This window comes from Triticum aestivum, chromosome 2B, assembly GCF_018294505.1.
Source record: "Triticum aestivum cultivar Chinese Spring chromosome 2B, IWGSC CS RefSeq v2.1, whole genome shotgun sequence".
In the NCBI taxonomy this organism is placed as follows: Eukaryota; Viridiplantae; Streptophyta; class Magnoliopsida; order Poales; family Poaceae; genus Triticum; species Triticum aestivum.
This window is the reverse complement of record NC_057798.1, coordinates 237,457,089-237,464,959: the sequence shown is the minus strand read 5'-3', so window position 1 is coordinate 237,464,959 and position 7,871 is coordinate 237,457,089.

Genomic DNA, 7,871 nt, shown 5'->3' with positions numbered 1-7,871 from the left:
CTACCGAGTGGAGAGCAAACCTCCCACTCGGGGGCTTAGCTGCAGTCCAGTACTCGCCTAAGTGCTTGAAAATCCTACCGAGTGGAGAGCAAACCTCCCACTCGGGGGCTTGGCTGCAGTCCAGTACTCGCCTAAGTGCTTGAAAATCCTACCGAGTGGAGAGCAAACCTCCCACTCGGAGGCTTAGCTGCAGTCCAGTACTCGCCTAAGTACTTGAAATCCTACCGAGTGGAGAGCAAACCTCCCACTCGGGGGCTTAGCTGCAGTCCAGTACTCGCCTAAGTATGAAATCCATTCTGATCCGCAAGGACGACGAGGTGCAGGTCGACTGCTACCTTCTCCTTCGGAGCTCTGCCACAAATACAATGTGCGCTCTGCAAGGATGATGAGGTGCAGGTCGACTGCTACCTTCTCCTTTGGAGCTCCGCCACAAATACAATGTGCGCTCTGCAGGGACGACGAGGTGCAGGTCGACTGCTACCTTCTCCTTCGGAGCTCCGCCACAAATACAATGTGCGCTCTGCAGGGATGACGAGGTGCAGGTCGACTGCTACCTTCTCCTTTGGAGCTCCGCCACAAATACAATGTGCGCTCTGCAAGGACGACGAGGTGCAGGTCGACTCTACCTTCTCCTTCGGAGCTACGCCACAAATACAACGTGCACCCTACAAGGATGCAGGTCGACTGCAATCTGTGCTCCATCCTTACCTGCAAGAGCGACGACGAGCAGGTCGACTGAGTTCTCCACCTCAGGGCTACGTCTCAAGCATTAAAGTATATTCTGAGTGAAGATCAAAGTTCGCTCGAAGGCAAATGCAAGCATATTCAACGGTAAGCCAAGTTCAGATAACATCCTATGAGTTCAGAAGTGCTCAAGCAACAAGCATGTTAAAGTTTATCGGTTACAAAACCACTCGGCATGCCGAGGCAAATTTAAGGTGAAGCACATCAGTTTTTCTTACTCCTCAGGAGGAGGACTGGAAGGCGCGACAAACTGGTCCAGGTCGATTCCATGAGCAATCCGAGTGGCAGCAACAATGAAGGTCTCCATGAAAGATTGGAAGTCATGCTTCTTGGTATTGGCCACTTTGAGGGACGCCAGCTTGTCCTCTCGCGCATCCTTGTAGTGAACGCGAACCAGGGACAGAGCAACATCAGCACCACACCTGGCAGAAGACTTCTTCCATTCTTGCACTCGACCTGGGACTTCATTCAGTCGATTCATTAGAGACTCGAGGTCATTTTGAAGCGTCTCTCTCGGCCAGAGTGTCATGTCGATTCGCGACACTACAACCTTCAGTCAAGCAAGGTAGTCGACCACACCAGCAACACGAGACTCCAGTCGGAGCACATTCATGGCAGCTTCATCCTTCACGAGAGAGTTAATGGGGTCCAAGCCTATCTCCACTCGACTGGTCTCCTCCTTGAAGTTTTGGCAGAATTCTGTGAACACAATTCAAAGGTGAACTAGCAGTTTTACGGTAAGTTGATGATTACAAATCAGTCGGGTAAGAGAGATTACCAGCAACACGAGACTCCAGTCGGAGCACGTTCATGGCAGCTTCATCCTTCACAAGAGAGTTAATGGGGTCCAAGCCTGTCTCCACTCGACTGGTCTCCTCCTTGAAGTTTTGGCAGAATTCTGTGAACACAATTCAAAGGTGAACTAGCAGTTTTACTATAAGTCGATGATTACAAATCAGTCGGGTAAGAGAGATTACCCTCAAGCATGATGAATAGCTTCTTGGCGAGCCCTTCCAGATAAGCCTCCAGATCATTCTTCTTCCCCACCAGCTCACCAGCCTTATCATTCAGAGCTATCTTGTCATTCTTCAGATGGCTGACTTCCTTGTTGGCTGCGTCGAGAGCAGCTTTCAGATTGGCGTTCTCCTCTTCAAGTTTACCGATTGAAGCCACTTTTTCTTCCGCAAGCTTCGTTTTGTCCAAAGCCGCCTTCTATGCCTCGGCAAGGTCATGGTCCTTCTTCTTCAGAGCCTCCTTCAGTTTGCCTGCAAAATGACAGTGAGATCAGAATCAGGAATGGGCAGAAAGATACAAACAGTCATCAAGTTCTCACCAATCATACCTTTTGCTTCGTCCTTCGCCTTTTGAAAGTTCTCCTGAACAAGCTTCAAGTCAAGGTCGAGCTGGATATGTTTGTTTTCCAACTCAGTATAGCGAGCCACAAGCTTGCAAGATTTCTGCGAAGAGTCAGTCGACAAACATCAAAAAAGAGGTCGCTTTCGAGTGACTAAGAGAAAAACCTTAACATTTCTAAGACTACAGTCGAATCAAAATATTCGACGGTAGTCTCGGGGACTACACCCAGTGGGTGCACTCAGCGTGCCCCCACTAGTTTTATCGACTTGATCCGATCAGTCGACCGAAAGGAACAAAGAGATTATGATCCCAAAGCCATGGCTAACTACCAGCAGTTAGTCTTGGTCTCATCATGATCTACCAAAAAAAACAGGTTCTTCAGACTAGAGTCGACTGCCAGCAGTCCACCATAGTCTCGGGGACTCAACCAGTGGGTGCACTCAGCGTGCCCCCACCGGTTCCAAAATTCCATTCGACATGGTCCGACCAGACCGAGTGAAGAAGTTATAGTGAAGAAATTCAAAATACAAAGACTACAGTCGACTGCCAGCAGTCCACCATAGTCTCGGGGACTACACCCAGTGGGTGCACTCAGCGTGCCCCCACCGATTCAAATATTCAATCGACACACCCAGTGGGTGTACAGATGCAAAGATCTTCGGAAAGAAAGTCTTCAGATAGCATATCCTAACAGAACAAGCGGTGACCAACTAACCTGAGCAACGGCTGAGCTAGCATCATAGTCCGCTTGGCTGGCTTCCCGGGTCGCCTTCACCTGCTCCATCATGATCCCCGCCTAGCGTATAGCCTCCTTAGCAGCACTCGCCTGGTCCTCTGGGAAGCGGTGTGTGGCGAAAAGGGAGGGCGGGTCAGCAGTTGATGTCAAAGGCCGGACAATCGTCAGCGGCACATTGAAGGACACGGAATGCCGAGTGACATCGTCACCCCCTTGAACCGATGCCTCAGGCGCTGATGCAGTCTGAGTGGTCTTACCAGCCGACGCCTTTTTATTCCTCCTTGCCCTCAGGGGCACCTCGTCGTCATCATCAAGGAGATCAATGACATGAGGAGGAGCTGCAGGAGAAATCCAAAGTTAGAAACGAAATTCCAATCGACCAAAAGTGAAACTACAGAGAGCGTACCAAGGTTGGAGGTGGCAACATCCTCCATTTCTTGGCCGTCGTTCTTGGCGGAGGTCTCTGAGGTAGCAGCACTGCAGGTTTCAGAAACCAGTCGGTTAGTCGATGAGTCGACCAAGAGTTCGTCCATGCTAAACAAGAAAACACAAGTTCTGCTGTTACCCAGAGATAGTGGGAATGGCCATTCTCATCTTGGGCAAGGCCTTCGGCGGCTTTGATGGCTTCGGCTGCTTCGGTGCTTTCTCAGTCGGCGCCGGAGAAGCCGCCCGAGGGCGCTTCAACGATTTCCCAACAGGTGCAATCGCTTTGCCACGCTCGCTCGCGGGGTCGTGGATGAGCTTGGATCACCTTTCCGTGCAAGGAGGATCGACTTCCATCTCCTCCTCCTCTTCACTGGAGCCGTCGTCATCCTCTACCCCTTCTCCATCAGATTCCCACTCCTCCTCACTTTCACCTCCGCTCGCCTCTCCCTCCTCGGCCTGTTCTTGCACCCCGTTGGGCATCGAGTACATCTCAGTCGTGGCCTAGAAGACAAGAAACAAGACAAAGGTCAGTCAACTGATTTTAAGCAAACAGAATGAAGAAAGCAGGATCACAGTCGGAGATGCAGAAGCGGACCTTGTCTACGTCGTATGATTGGTCGAGCGGAGGAATCCTCCTGGCTCCTCGGGGATTGTCCTTGTTCCCTGTGATGCTTGCCAGCCACCTCTCCAGGGTGGCCTCATCAATCTCCTCCGGGTGGATCCGAGTGGTGTCCTCAGTGCCAGAATACAACCACATCAGATGGTCTCGAGCTTGGAGCGGCTGGATGCGTTGCCGGAGGAAGACCTCCAAGAGGTCCATGTCGGTCACCCCGTCACGGATAAGCTGGACAACACGCTCGACCAACACCTTAACCTGCGCCTTCTCTTCTGGGAGTACCTTCAAAGAGGAAGGCTTCCTCACTCGGTGCATGGAAAAAGGAGGGAGTCCAGTCGACTGCCCTGGCGTCGGCTGGTCTTTGCAGTAGAACCAAGTCGACTTCCATCCATGGACCAAGTCGGGTAGGATCATGGTCGGAAAGGAGCTTTTTCCTCTCAACTGAACCCCAAGACCCCCACACATCTGAATCACTTGTGTTCTCTCGTCACTCGGATTGGCCTTTTTCACCATCTGTGAGCGACAGGTGAAGATGTGCTTGAAAAGACCCCAATGAGGCCGGCAACCCAAGAAATTCTCGCACAAGGACACGAAAGCAGCAAGGTACACGATGGTGTTGGGTGTGAAGTGGTAGAGTTGCGCCCCGAAGAAATTCAGAAACCCCCGAAAGAAAGGGTGAGGCGGCAAAGAAAACCCACGGTCGACATGGGTGGCCAAGAGAACGCACTCACCCTCCTGAGGTAGCGGCTCGGACTCCTTCCCCGGGAGATGCGTCGATCCATGGGGGATCAGTCCTCCATCGGCCAGGTCGTCAAGATCCGCTTGACGGATCGTCGAGCGGATCCAGTCGCCCTGGATCCAGCCCTGCGGCAGGCCGGCCCTCGATGAAGGTCCGCCCCGACTGGTCGCCCTTCTCTTCACCTTCGCTGTCGCCTTCTTCGCCCGCTCCAGGGCCGCTGTCTTCTCTTTCACCATTGTCGCCGGCGGGATGTGCACGGGGCAGCGGCACTAAGATGGAAGCGAGCGAGGCGGATGACTCTGGGGAAGAGAGGAGGAAATGAGGACGCACTGTTCAAAAACCCCCGTCCGGTGCCTTATATAAGGTTACTTCCGAGTGACTGACTGGTAGGCCCGGGCGATCCTGTCAAATCCCGCAACAGTCGCGCGCGTGATACGTGGCGAAAAAGGTGGCGCGGAGATCGAGGCGTCCCTGCCTTATCCCATCCGATTACTGCGGCCTTCCCCGCCCTGCGCACTTCCCGAAATTCAGATCCCGCAGAATCCGCGAGCAGCAGAACAACTTGTCAGACGGAGGATCCCCTCCACATCATCACTCGGAGTTTTTCAAGTAAGGAAATTCACTCGACAAATACAAAGAATGGATCAAGGCGACTGTAAAAGAAGTTAGTGCCGTCACCTAAAGTTCATTGATCCAGAACAAGACATACTCATAGCACGAGAATTGGGTCGGAAGAGTTCTCAACTCCTTCCCCACTCAAACCTCGATCCATTAAGGGGCTAATGATGAAGCTATGTACCTAGGGTAGGGTCATGGACCTGTCCAAACTACCCTACCCAAGGACATCTCTAGAAGAAACCACCTGTCAATCGACCATGGAGTGTTCCACTCGACTGACTCGAAGACACTCGACCATGAAGCCAACCACTCGACAGCCAGGAGATCTAAAGTCACTCTGCACGCTAACGGTCGGTCATTAAGTAGCTTTAATGGTCATCATAACACTTTATGTATAGCGTTACCAGTAATGCCCAATCTTAGTGTATCTTAAACCCTGCATAACTGAGGGCTGGAGGGGTCTGGCGGACTCTATATAAGCCACCCCCTCCTCAGTGTAAAGGGTTCGCACCCCTGTAACTCATACACATATAATCCAGTCGACCGCCTCCGGGCTCCGAGACGTAGGGTTGTTACTTCCTCCGAGAAGGGACTGGACTCGTAAACCCCTTGCGTATACAACTACTCCATAGCTAGGATCTTGCCTCTCCATACCTACCCCCCTACACTACTGTCAGACTTAGAACCACGACAGTGGCTAGTGCTGATGGTGGTGGTGGGGGGTGCAACCACTTATGTACTAGCTCTGGTAGACGAAGAGTAGACTGACCTATTCTCCTGCACATTTAACAAAGCAAATTAGAATCAAACTACCTAGCCTATGAAACAGAAGTTTAAGCATACCTGGTGATTATTCTTCCTCATCTGCAGTTTGGGTTTAAGTGGATCACCACATGTGGTATATCTGTGACCTTGCTTATTGCAATTGCTATAGGTCACTGTTCCAATTCTTGATGTATCCTTCTTGGCTGGCACCTCGAAATGTCCTTTCCTCCTAGCTGTCTGCTTTTTACCCTTCTTTTCTTTGAATACTGGAGGAGATATGTCATCCCCCATGGTGTGTGGCCAACAATCAGGGCCAGGAACAGGGTATATAATATGCTTGTAGGTTTCACAGTAGAGGGGCTTCTTGAAGAACTCATGGACAAAATCTTCAGGGTGTAGCTTCACCTTCTGCATTGCTGCTACAACATGACTACATGGAACATCTATCATATCCCACCTCCTGTAGTCACAGGTGTAGTTGTTCAGGTTTACACAGTAGGTCTTTTGTGAACTACTTGTAACTTGCCAAATGCCTCGTCCAGCCATATATGCATCAGAATATTTTGCCCACTTCTTGGCCTCCTCCAATATCTCAGAGTATGTGGGTGTGATATCCCACCTACATGTCTCTGTCTTCTCCCTAATCTTCTGAAACTTGATCATTAGTTTTGTCCTTATTCCTTCAAACATTGTCCTTATGGGCTTGTTCCTAACATCCAGAATCATCCTGTTGAAAACTTCATTAAGATTGTTTACAACAAGGTCTGTCTTGCATATAGTATCCATCCTATGCATGGCCCAAGTATGGACTGGTGTGTTGGACAACCACTCCCATGCCTCCTCACTCTCTTTCTTCAATGCTTCCATGCCCAGATTATGCCCATGCTTAGTGAAAGAATAAGCAGCCTGGTCTAGATGTTTTTTCAATTCATCCCTCTAAACCCAGCTGATTGGAAGTTGGCATATATGTGTCTTAAACAAAATCTTTGAGGGGAATCAGGAAATACATCCTCTATTGCATTAAGCAGACCCTGTTCATTGATTTTTTATTAATAACTACTGAAGTAATTAGAGAACGCATTACATATAGTGCAACGAAAAGCATCACACAAACTCTGGAAAAGCATTACACAGTGCAAGAAAAAGTATTACATAGTCCAAGGAGTAGTTGTACCTTTTGCATGTCTGACATAATTGTGTAGGGCCCAAACTTGTTGCCACTACCAATTACTGTCCTTAACTATGTAAGAAACCAAGTCCAACTATATGTCTCCTCCTTATCAACAACACCAAATGCAATAGGGAAGATGTTGTTGTTGCCATCCCCCCTGTTGCTGCCAGGATTTGCTGCCTAGTGCTTAGTTTGATGAAGCATCCATCAAGACCTGCATTCTAAGCCATTAGTAAGCAGCAACGGTTATGCAATCCCTATTTAAGCACTATACAGACTATATTTACCTATGAAAGGCCTGCAACCATTTAGGAACCCCTCCTTACAAGCAAACAGACATTAAAACATGTAATGAAACCTTGGGTTAGGTGCTGGGTTGAGCTCAAATTCCTTTGTTGTCACAACACACCTACTACCAGGGTTTGTGCCCAAAACACACTTCAGATAGTCTCTCAACCTATAGTATTGTATCTAGTGATCCCCTTGCACGACATCAACTGCTTTCCTCCTTGCCTTGTAGGCCAAACTTTTTGGAACATGTACTCCAAATTTTCTTTTTTTTGTATAACTCAGTATAGTATCAACACCTGCATCAGGATTGGATCTTACAGTATCCTCAACAGCCTTTGCAACCCACTTCATGGTAACCTTTGTGTTCTCTCCACTTGCTCCACAGGTGTGATCAAGATTCATCTTCTTG